Raw genomic sequence first — 13,096 nt, forward strand, 5'->3', positions numbered from 1 at the left:
AGATTCTTCGATGAATTTTGCACAGCATACATACCATACTTACAGGTGTATGAAACTCTAGAATTTATTTAATATACGAAAAAACGAATGAACTGTTCTATTTTAAACTTCATGTGTAGAAGAAACACAAATTTTATAGTTAATTACCTCAATTTTTACCACAGTTTTTAATAGATTTGGAAAATTCTAGAGTTTCATACACCTTTAAATATGGTTTGTATGAGGTGCAAAATTCATCGAAGAATCTCTCTTACTTATGAAGAGAAGTGTACCTATAACAACAAATGCTGTCATTAGTAAGTGAAAAAAACGATGAAATTTCACACGTAAAAAAAAAAATCACTTCGTTATGTTTTAGAACTTCCACAGCTATGAGTGTGAATTCTGAATCCTTCCTGGTCATGCTGACAAAGTTTTATGAATTTATTTGTAAAAGTATAGACACTGAAAATTGAAATGTCCTGTGGTGCATCTCCTGCTCCAGGTCGGCCCGTTTGACGTCCTACCCCCCTTAAGAGAGATCTTTGAATGACTATACATCTACATCTACATCTACATCCATACTCGACAAGCCACCTGACGGTGTGTGGCGGAGGGTACCTTGAGTACCTCTATCGGTTCTCCCTTCTATTCCAGTCTCATATTGTTCGTGGAAAGAAGGATTGTCGGCATGCTTCTGTGTGGGCTCTAATCTCTCTGATTTTATCCTCATGGTCTCTTCGCGAGATATACGTAGGAGGGAGCAATATACTGCTTGACTCTTTAGTGAAGGTATGTTCTCGAAACTTCAACAAAACCCCGTACCGAGCTACTGACCGTCTCTCCTGCAGAGTCTTCCACTGGAGTTTATCTATCATCTCCGTAACGCTTTCGCGATTACTAAATGATCCTGTAACGAAGCGCGCTGCTCTCCGTTGGATCTTCTCTATCTCTTCTATCAACCCTATCTGGTACGGATCCCACACTGCTGAGCAGTATTCAAGCAGTGGCCGAACAAGCGTATTGTAACCTACTTCCTTTGTTGTCGGATTGCATTTCCTTAGGATTCTTCCAATGAATCTCAGTCTGGCATCTGCTTTACCAACGATCAACTTTATATGACCATTCCATTTTAAATCACTCCTAATGCGTACTCCCAGATAATTTATGGAATTAACTGCTTTCAGTTGCTGACCCGCTATTTTGTAGCTAAATGATAAGGGATCTATCTTTCTATGCATTCGCAGCACATTACAGTTGTCTACATTGAGATTCAATTGCCATTCCCTGCACCATGCGTCAATTCGCTGCAGATCCTCCTGCATTTCAGTACAATTTTCCATTCTTACAACCTCTCGATACACCACAGCATCATTTGCAAAAAGCCTCAGTGAACTTCCGATGTCATCCACAACGTTATTTATGTATATTATGAATAGCAATGGTCCTATGACACTCCCCTGCGGCACACCTGAAATCACTCTTACTTCGGAAGACTTCTCTCCACTGAGAATGACATGCTGCGTTCTGTTATCTAGGAACTCTTCAATCCAATCACACAATTGGTCTGATAGTCCATATGCTCGTCCTTTGTTCATTAAACGACTGTGGGGAACTGCATCGAACGCCTTGCGGAAGTCAAGAAACACGGCATCAACCTGCGAACCCGTGTCTATGGCCCTGTGAGTCTCGTGGACGAATAGCGCGAGCTGGGTTCCACACGACCGTCTTTTTCGAAACCCATGCTGATTCCTACAGAGTAGATTTCCAGTCTCCAGAAAAGTCATTATACTCGAACATAATACATGTTGCAAAATTCTACAACTGATCGACAATTGGCCACTGGTCCGTGCTAAGCTGAAAACTTTTTGCTTTATGTTCCTAGCTCAAATATGCATTGAGCAGCAAGACTCCATTCCATGTATGTGATTCAACTTGCGGTCTTCTCATCCATAAGTTATACGCCCTATACAACTGTGCCGATCCACCGGGAAGTCAGCACACAGACTGCCGTCTTTCTTTGCGTTCTCACAAACGCCGCATCCTCTCAAGCTACGTGCTGTGGAAGAAGGAATGTTTACCTTATTTCGCTAGATACCGAGAACACTGCGGCGGGTCCATTTGAAGTGAGAGGAAGGTGCACCTTCCTCTCGCGGTTTTCCGTCGGTTATGTGATTCACAGAGGCGTGACGCAAGCGGCGGCTTCTGCGCAGAGCCGGCCGGAAGCGCTTCCCGCGCGGGCTTCCGGTCCGCCGCGGAGAACGCGGCTTAAGAAGGCGGTGCAGCGAGGCAGCGTTCAGTACGCCCAGCCGCCAGCCACCGCGATGCAGCCAGCAGTGACTCCGAGGACGGCCGCGTGTTGGGGGGCGGCGCTGGCTCTGTGCGCGCTGGCCGTGACGTCATCGGCGCGCCACCACGTGCTGCCCTGCTCGGAGCCGCAGCCTCGCGCCGTACCCGCTCGCGACCTGGTCGATGTCGGGGTCGAGCTGGTGCAGCCGCCGTACGCCGTGCTGCACCGCTGCGACGACGGCGCCGGTACCTGCCTGGCCGGCCTGTCCTGCGTCCCCACCGCCTCGGAAGAGGTGCAGCTCGTCTTCGTCGTCACGCCGGTAGTCGACGCCGACGCCGCGGAGACGTACAAGCTGGTCGCCGCCAGCAACCACACGGCGTGCGGCTGCAGGTCTCTTCAAGACTAACCACCCTGTGCGTCTCTGCCTTTCGGCTCCGCCGCCAGGGAAGCGAAACTGTCTTCTGCCCAGATGTCATCACTCGATAGCGGCGCTGTTCATAACTGTCTACCCATCACTGTTGCACAAGAAGAACATGCCTGAAGACCTTGTCTAACAAAAGGGCTCGGTCGACCTGAACTGACAGCGTGTGTTTGTGTGAACACATCATCATGTTAATGTTTTTAAATTTGTTGTATAATAAATGATTCTAATTTCCAAAGTAACGTAACCAATAAAGTGGATTTCGCTCACTGTACGACTGTTTTCTTGACTCTTATAACTACCTAGCACACTCTGTGGTTCTTTAGTGGTCACAGGAGCGAGGAACAGATCCTTTTCACGAACAGAGAATTCAGATATTAATTTATTCTACATCTAATACAGTGTGTGATTTGCAGGGGGGGATGGGGGGGATTTCCCCTCCTCTGATTTTAGTTTATGCATCCCAACCTGGGATGTTCATTTCCCATGTACTGGAGTAAAACTTTACATATAATTTAAATTTGTGGAGCTGAACACTGAAAGTTTTTAATACAGTCTTACTATTAATACTATTAATATGTTCGCTTATTAATTTTGAAAAAGTGTTATGTAGTAGGTAAGCATTTCAAAACATTTAGAACTAAATGACAAGACGATGCCACGTTTCCGTATCATGCCACAATGTTGCAAGACGTCGCCCCAGTGTAAACGAGGCTTTCTAAGCCAGGTCTGTATTGTATAATGGATGTGATGTGTTGCGTACGAAACTAAAACCTGCAATCAGATCCAAACGTCGTGGAAAACTGTGAAGAGGTGTCATCCTGCAGCAAGATAACGCTCGCCCACATTCTGCCAAACGGACAGCCGACGCAATAAAGGAGTTCAGGTTCGAGGTGCTGTAACATCCACCATACAGTCCAGACCTGGCTCCAAGCAATTTTCACATGTTTGGACCTTTAACGGAAGCACTACAGAGAAGAAGATTTGAAAGTGAAGAAGACGTTATTGCTGCGGTGCAAAATTGGTTACAGATGCAATCGATGAAATAAAAAAACTCGTTAAACATCGGGAAAACTGCATTGAAGTCCAGGAAGTTTACGTAGAAAAATAGCGCATGTTTCAGTTTTCTATCATCAGAATAAGTACAGCTTTTCACAAATGTGCCTTTACTTTTTGAATTCCCGTCGTATACCTGTATGTACATGATTTTGTAATTAAGCTTCACCTATAATGTACTTTTAAAGATATAACAAGGGATGGCTTTTCTGATAGTGCATATGCGTGAATAGTGAGTTTTGGCATAACATCTATTTATAAATAACTCTTTAACCATGGGTAATGCTACGGTCAAAGCTAGTAACATATATAATTGTGCTAACCTCCTAAGACATCCCCCCCACTGGTAAAAGCATATATATAACATAGTGAGTTTTGGCATAACATCTATTTATAAATAACTCTTTAACCATGGGTAATGCTACGGTCAAAGCTAGTAACATATATAATTGTGCTAACCTCCTAAGACATCCCCCCCACTGGTAAAAGCATAAATCACACACTGATCTAATATCAAATAGTAACGGTAATACATAACTTAGTTGTTGCAGAGCAAAGGACTTGGAAGAGCTGTTGAACGGAATGGACAGTGTCTTGAAAGGAGAATATAAGATGAATATTAACAAAAGCAAAACGAGGATAATGGAATGTAGTCGAGTTGCCTCGGGTGATGCTGAGGGAATTAGATTAGGAAATGAGACACTTAAAGTAGTAAAGGAGTTTTGCTACTTTGGGAGTAAAATAACTGATGGTGGTCGAAGTAGAGAGGATATAAAATGTAGACTGACAATGGCAAGGAAAACGTCTCCGAAGAAGAGAAATTTGTTAACATCGAGTATAGATTTAAGTGTCAGGAAGTCGTTTCTGAAAGTATTTGTATGGAGTGTAGCCATGTATGGAAGTGAAACATGGACGATAAATAGTTTGGACAAGAAGACAATAGAAACTTTCGAAATGTGGTGCTACAGAAGAATGCTGAAGATTAGATGGGTAGATCACATAACTAATGAGGAGGTATTGAATAGAATTGGGGAGAAGAGGAGTTTGTGGCGCAACTTGACAAGAAGAAGGGATCGGTTGGTAGGACATGTTCTGTGCCATCAAGGGATCACCAATTTAGTATTGGAGGGCAGTGTGTAGGGTAAAAATCGTAGCAGGAGACCAAGAGATGAATACACTAAGCAGATTCAGAAGGATGTAGTTTGCAGTAAGTACTGGGAGACGAAGAAGCTTGCACAGGATAGAGTAGCATGGAGAGCTGCATCAAACCAGTCTCAGGACTGAAGACCACAACAACAGTTGTTGCAGTTGCAGCGTCAGTTGCTAACAGTATGTTTGAATGTTGAAACATGTACAGATACTGCAGGTTTACAAATCAGTCAGTCTTCAATACAATAACTATTCAGTAGACCACGACCCCTGGCTCCTTATCATCCCATTTACAAGGTGCTCCCAAAACCGGATTACATAAACCGTTTTTCCAATACCGCTTCTGGGAGATCATGTAAACACTTTAAAATCGATTTTGGAAATCGGTTTTCCATTTCCGCAACCGATTTTCGCTTCTGTGTAAATGCAACAGGTTTTGAAATGTGCGTGCTTTGCCAAGTTCTTGTTTTCAGAATATTCGATTAATATGGACTGATTGTGCAGTGAAGGAGAAGCATAAATATGAGAGTGAGCATAAGGATGTCGACCTGTAACATTAAAGTGAAGAGAAATAGTGATTGTGTTGACTGAATCAGAAACTGGATCACCTGTTTTCCAGGCGCCATATTTAGCTGAGCTAGCTAATTCGCTTCAGACCATAACATGTAAATACGATAGCGAAAACCGGTTTTTGAAATTTAGTTTTCGTCTTTTAGAAGATGGGTCGCATGTAAACGTAGTGTATGAAAGTCTGTAAAAGTTGTTCAACTGGCAAACACACAAAATGGGCTCAGTGCGTGAATGCTCTGGAGAGGGGATGCTTGCACCTCATGGCAGGCAGCGCCCTAATGCTGTGGTGGCGGCTGTAGGAAACACGGCGGCGTAACTGGCAGCGCGTATTTGAAAGTGCGACCGACCAGATAGCAACTGATACTGCATTGACCATCTACTCTTTCCCGAAGTTAGAACACTTCGCTAGTTGCGAAAATAGAGAACTCAGCGTTTAGAAAATCAAGCCAGACTTCCACAGGCATGAATTTCTTACACGTGCATGCTCACCCATCGTTACAAGCGTAAGTCAGCTTACATGTGGAAGCACCCTGCATACTGTCATATCAACCTACGCTTGGGTTACGCAAGTTAAAAGGCTTTCTACTCTCTCGCTCAATGTGTTTACCCCACCAGCTGCTACGAGCTAAAGCAACTGCCGTTAGATGGATCTGCTCTCATTCTGCTCTGGTTTGTTCTACGGTACAGATCTGGAATAGTTTGTTTACGTATGTGGAAAGTTAGAGGTATGACAAAATAATGGGCTTAGTCATCAACTAAGTAAATAAACACTTCCTAAGTGTCGAAATGTTCTTAAACATTGGGATAGGAACATCTTTCTAGCATTCAGCAACTCTTTACAATCACTTATTTGCAATAGAGCAGTGACGAAATGGATTAAAAAGTATTGTAACAGGGAGTGTGAATTTACTGAGAATCGTATTGCTGTACAACAATCAGTCCTATCGTGGTATTTATCATTTCTTCTTCTTCTTTCGTTTCATCCTATTTCGGGCACGTTGGCTCAATCATTTTTTTGTTTGTTGTTCTTTTCTCAGTTCCCAGTATTTCTTCATTCTTTCTGATCTTCTTTTCCTCTCTTCTTCCAAGATGATGTTTTTGGGTTTATGTGTAGATTTGTCTTGGAACCTTATATTTTCATCTTTAGTAATTAATTTAGTTGTTCGGTCGATTAGTGATTTTTATGAAATCTTTAGTTCTACTAGGTTTTTCTCAGTTTCTTTAACCAGTTGGGTTTTGTTTTGCGGTTACGGAAAGAGTCAAAGATTTGTTTGGTTAATCTGTTAGACTTCATTCTAAGAAGATGCCCATAAAAATGTATCCTCCTTTTTCGCATTGAATTTGAAATTTTTTTATGTTCTTATGGAGAGTTTCATTTTTGATATATACTATCATATCATCTCGGAATTGTGGTCCTACGATTTTCCTTAAAATTTTTCTTTCCCTTATCTTCAGTTCCTAATTTTGACCTTCGAATTCGTGTTTAGTGTTTCTGCTGTGTATAGTGCTTGTGGTTTAATAACTGTCTTGCAAGTGTAATTTTGGACCCCCCAATGAAAGGAATTTTTTGTTGTATGTATCTTTTGTTTATTATTTCAGTACAGAAATAATTATTATTTCAGTACAGCAATTGTAACTGACTCAAATGCAAATTTATTTGTTTCTTTAGAGATTTAAAATTACACTTGACCCTGACTGAAATTCTGTGCAATTATAGCAGTGTTCATATTCGAGCTATCATTGAGTAATAACTTGTCTAAGCAATAGTGCGAAGTCTGGCTACAAAATTAAATGTAGCACCGATAGAACAACGTACATTTTCAGCACTTGTGACCAATCAGAACCTTGACTAACCCTTAAAATAAAAACGAAGGTGGACTCAAAAATGGCTCTGAGCACTATGGGACTTAGCATCTGAGGTCATCAGTCCCCTAGAACTACTTAAACCTAGCTAACCTAAGGACATCACACACATCCATGCCCGAGGCAGGATTCGAACCTGCGACCGTAGCACCCGCGCGGTTCCGGACTGAAGCGCCTAGAACCGCTCGGCCAACACAGCCGGCCCAAAGGTGAACTGTTGAGACAAAAACATTCCTTTCCGATCCATTTTAGTCTATCGTAAATAACATAAAAATTTAGAGACTGTGCTCTTCGGAATGCAACGTACATATTGCAGTGACTCCTGTTGTGGTACATTTCGGTGTAACTTGCAATTTAATGCAACCTGGCACGGCATCTTACGTGTGTTAGACTTTTCTACACAGTCAGAAACATGGCTAAAAAAAGATTTTAAATTTGGTTTACCCATTCGAACACTATTTTTGAACGAAACACGGTCCTAGGCTAATGACTCCCTTATTAAAATATTGCATGTTCCCAAACTATTCCTACGATATGCCTATTTCCCTACTCGACATTTGTGTGTCCCGTTTATGTTCACCAATGTCACTAGAAGCTCTTCTGCTGAAAGCTGCTAAGCTCCTGAACGAATAATTTCACTTGTCTCCATTTTGAAAGTCGTGTAAGTAGCTTTTCCAACTTTGACGTGTGGCAATGTTGTAGTGCATGTAACCATAGCGGTGCAAGTATGCACGTGTAAGAAATTCATGCCTGTGCAAACACCGCTTTATGCTTCAGTAGCAGCCTGCTGTGTCTGCTCGCCTCACTTCCGCCAGGCAATCGGCAGAATGTCTGATGGCTGTTTCCGGATTTTGTTTCTATCGCACATATGACAACCAAATGGTAGATATCGAAATAGACGACAGAGGGATAGAGAAACAATTAAAATCGCTCAAAAGAGGAAAGGCCTCTGGACCTGATGGGATACCAGTTCAATTTTACACAGAGTACGCGAAGGAACTTGCCCCCCTTCTTGCAGCGGTGTACCGTAGGTCTCTATAAGAGCGTAGCGTTCCAAAGGATTGGAAAAGGGCACAGGTCATCCCCGTTTTCAAGAAGGGACATCGAACAGATGTGCAGAACTGTAGACCTATATCTCTAACGTCGATCAGTTGTAGAATTTTGGAACACGTATTGTGTTCGAGTATAATGACTTTTCTGGAGACTAGAAATCTACTCTGTAGGAATCAGCATGGGTTTCGAAAAAGACGATCGTGTGAAACCCAGCTCGCGCTATTCGTCCACGAGACTCAGAGGGCCATAGACACGGGTTCCCAGGTTGATGCCGTGTTTCTTGACTTCCGCAAGGCGTTTGATACAGTTCCCCACAGTCGTTTAATGAACAAAGGACGAGCATATGGACTATCAGGCCAGTTGTGTGATTGGATTGAAGAGTTCCTAGATAACAGAACGCAGCATGTTATTCTCAATGGAGAGAAGTATTCCGAAGTAAGAGTAATTTCAGGTGTGCCGCAGGGGAGTGTCATAGGACCGTTGCTATTCACAATATACATAAATGACCTGGTGGATGACATCGGAAGTTCACTGAGGCTTTTTGCAGATGATGCTGTGGTGTATCGAGAGGTTGTAACAATGGAAAATTGTACTGAAATGCAGGAGGATCTGCAGCGAATTGACGCATGGTGCAGGGAATGGCAATTGAATCTCAATGTAGACAAGTGTAATGTGCTGCGAATACACAGGAAGATAGATCCTTTATCATTTAGCTACAAAATAGCAGGTCAGCAACTGGGAGCAGTTAATACCATAAATTATCTGGGAGTACGCATTAGGAGTGATTTAAAATGGGATGATCATATAATGTTGATCGTCGGTAAAGCAGATGCCAGACTGAGATTCATTGGAAGAATCCTAAGGAAATGCAATCCGAAAACAAAGAAAGTAGTTTACAGTACGCTTGTTCGCCCACTGCTTGAATACTGCTCAGCAGTGTGGGATCCGTACCAGATAGGGTTGATAGAAGAGACAGAGAAGATCCAACGGAGAGCAGCGCGCTTCGTTATAGGATCATTTAGTATTCGCGAAAGCGTTACGGAGATGGTAGATCAGTGGAAGACTCTGCAGGAGAGACGCTCAGTAACTCGGTACGGGCTTTTGTCAAAGTTTCGAGAACATACCTTCACGGAAGAGTCAAGCAGTATATTGCTCCCTCCTATGTATATCTCGCGAAGAGACCATGAGGATAAAATCAGAGAGGTTAGAGCCCACACGGAAGCATTCCGACAATCCTTCTTTCCACGAACAATACGAGACTGGAATAGAAGGGAGAACCGATAGAGGTACTCAAGGTGCCCTCCGCCACACACTGTCAGGTGGCTTGCGGAGTACGGATGTAGCTGTAGATGTAGATGATGTTGGCACAAGTCTGCAACCTGATGAAGTTCTAAGAATGACACTGGTCGTAACGCACTAAAAGTATAATATTACAACTGTGGTGGTTTTCATTAATTGTTAATATTAGTGTCAATCAGCCGTGGTGCTCAACGTGATCAAAATTATAAAATTAAATTGGTTGACCCATTCAATTCTCACACAGTTTTTTAGAGACAAAATGAGATGACCTCCTCTCTGTAACATAAACAAATTACGAAACATACAGACAGGCATAAACAGCAAAAGCTGTCAAGTTTGTTAGCCAGAGTGGAGGCCAAACAGAAATGAGACAGATATTGTAGAATGTATCTGTGCACGCTGAGGAATGGCGGACCTCAACATTCATCACTTCAAATTTGGAATTAAATACTATGCAGCCATTTATATTCTCATAATTGTGTATTTTAAATAATTGATAGAATCTGCTCTGCGCTTTTGGTGAAACATTGTATCTTTTATGAACAAAAGGAAACATTTTTTTGTCTTTTGGGGTTACCCAAGGGATAATCCTCATCGACTATCTGCAAAAGGGTAAAACTATTACAGGTGCCTAGTATTCATAGTTATTGGACCGTTTGAAAACCGAGCTGCAAGAAAAACGCCGGCGATTGGACCGCATAAAAGTCCTTTTCCATCCCGACAATGCACCAGCACACACCACAGCAGTTGTGGTCGCAAAATTATTGGAAATAGGATTGCAACTCGTTTCACATCCCCCCTATTCTCCAGACTTGGCTCTCTCGGACTTCTGTTTGTTCCCCAATTTGAAGCAATGGCTTGCGGGACAAAGATATTATTCAAATGAGGAGGTGACTGCAGCAACTAATGGCTACTTTGCACACTTGGACAATTCCTATTATTCACAGGGGATCAACAAATTAGAACAGCATTGGACGAAGTGTATAAGTCGGAAAGGAGACTATGTCGAAAAATAAAAATGGTTTACCCCAAACACGGAAGTAGTTTTTATTTTTGCATGGAGTTTTCAAACGCCCCTCGTGCATGGCGGACCCTACCTTCCTCCACTGGCAGAGTTTGGGATGGCAGGTAGCGGTCGGGGCAACCTGACACACCCAGACCACTGACTCGAGCGATATAAAATTGTCCACATAAAGGTGGGTGGGTCAGGGCGGATTTGTTCAGCAGGGATTTGGAGAATTGGTCAGCCCCCATACACAGCGCAACCAGTCACTGCCCACACCGCCTCTGCCAAGAGAGTCTGTCCCGACCCTTTCACCTTTGTGTGGGCGATTTTATAGTGGTAGAGTCCATGGTCTGGGTGAGTCGGTTAACTGGCAGAACTCTGCCTTCTTGTCTCGACGGGTACCTGCCATCTCACACTCTGCCTGTGGAGGCAGGTAGGGTCTGCCATGCAGCTGAACTGTGCCCACTCAGTCAGACATGTCAGCGACCTGCTCAACATTTACAGTGGGTACAGTTATCTGTGTGCTGTAACAGTTACTTGCACATTTTTGACGTGGTTTTCACATCTTTGGGAATATCATTTTTGTCTATGTTACGATGATTTTAAATTGGTCTCAGTCCGACACCAGTCACTGAGTGAATAAAAAAAGTAAAATTTGCGACTTTGGTTTTTCGTTGTACTGATTAGCTGAAGTTGCTCACCCACGGCTACTCCAGCATGCTGGAAGTTCGTAGAAGAATGTTTGTTACAGGTAAGTAAGAAAACAATCTCTGGAAATGAAGTATTTATAGCAACTCCTGTACGTATACAAGTCCAGTGACAAAACACACTCATAGCATCGTAGGTAATGAAGCCTTCAAAGTGTCTGACAAATCATTGCCATGCTTTACGTGTAACACAGGACATGTTCATGATCTGAACTATCGAAGCCTACATGGCTGGTAACTTGAGGAGAGGATGTACAGTGGAAACAAAGTTTTACATATGAGTCAGCCAGCTGTAGATTCTTATGTCACAATTGCACTCTATCAATTACGGAATTTATTTCTGGAGGAGCCATGAACTTCTGGAGATTCGATGCATTGGGAGCAATAATCCTATGATGGACGCGTTAAGAGACAGCATGTCTGTTCTCGAGTATATAAAGACACAGACGGACGACTAGACACAGGAGGATGCAGTAGCGACCAAGGCAGAAAATAAGCCTAAGTACAAGATCACATGATACGATCAAACACACTTACACTTAAATATGTGTTTTCATACAAACAAAGCAAACAGGCCATGTACCTAACTGAAACATCCGCACAGCTGAGCTACAAAAACAAGTTAAAGCTGTACCCAAACTTATACTTAGGCATGAGAGAACACATTTTACAAGGAGAGGAGACGGTTAGAGTCGAACATCTTGGCGAGGTCGTTGTTTGTACAAATGCAACGTTACCTGTACTAAACTACACTCCTGGAAATTGAAATAAAAACACCGTGAATTCATTGTCCCAGGAAGGGGAAACTTTATTGACACATTCCTGGGGTCAGATACATCACATGATCACACTGACAGAACCACAGGCACATAGACACAGGCAACACAGCATGCACAATGTCGGCACTAGTACAGTGTATATCCACCTTTCGCAGCAATGCAGGCTGCTATTCTCCCATGGAGACGATCGTAGAGATGCTGGATGTAGTCCTGTGGAACGGCTTGCCATGCCATTTCCACCTGGCGCCTCAGTTGGACCAGCGTTCGTGCTGGACGTGCAGACCGCGTGAGACGACGCTTCATCCAGTCCCAAACATGCTCAATGGGGGACAGATCCGGAGATCTTGCTGGCCAGGGTAGTTGGCTTACACCTTCTAGAGCACGTTGGGTGGCACGGGATACATGCGGACGTGCATTGTACTGTTGGAACAGCAAGTTCCCTTGCCGGTCTAGGAATGGTAGAACGATGGGTTCGATGACGGTTTGGATGTACCGTGCACTATTCAGTGTCCCCTCGACGATCACCAGTGGTGTACGGCCAGTGTAGGAGATCGCTCCCCACACCATGATGCCGGGTGTTGGCCCTGTGTGACTCGGTCGTATGCAGTCCTGATTGTGGCGCTCAGCTGCACGGCGCCAAACACGCATACGACCATCATTGGCACCAAGGCAGAAGCGACTCTCATCGCTGAAGACGACACGTCTCCATTCGTCCCTCCATTCACGCCTGTCGCGATACCACTGGAGGCGCGCTGCACGATGTTGGGGCGTGAGCGGAAGACGGCCTAACGGTGTGCGGGACCATAGCCCAGCTTCATGGAGACGGTTGCGAATGGTCCTCGCCGATACCCCAGGAGCAACAGTGTCCCTAATTTGCTGTGAAGTGGCGGTGCGGTCCCCTACGGCACTGCGTAGGATCCTACG

General features: G+C 43.7%; 1 long non-coding RNA gene across 1 annotated transcript in view; it reads left to right on the plus strand.

Annotated features, from left to right (window-relative positions):
* Positions 1-13,096, plus strand: part of LOC126177138 (uncharacterized) — a 373,973-nt gene that overhangs the window by 290,215 nt on the left and 70,662 nt on the right. The gene's annotated exons all lie outside the window — the stretch shown is intronic.

This window comes from Schistocerca cancellata, chromosome 3 (genome assembly GCF_023864275.1).
Source record: "Schistocerca cancellata isolate TAMUIC-IGC-003103 chromosome 3, iqSchCanc2.1, whole genome shotgun sequence".
In the NCBI taxonomy this organism is placed as follows: Eukaryota; Metazoa; Arthropoda; class Insecta; order Orthoptera; family Acrididae; genus Schistocerca; species Schistocerca cancellata.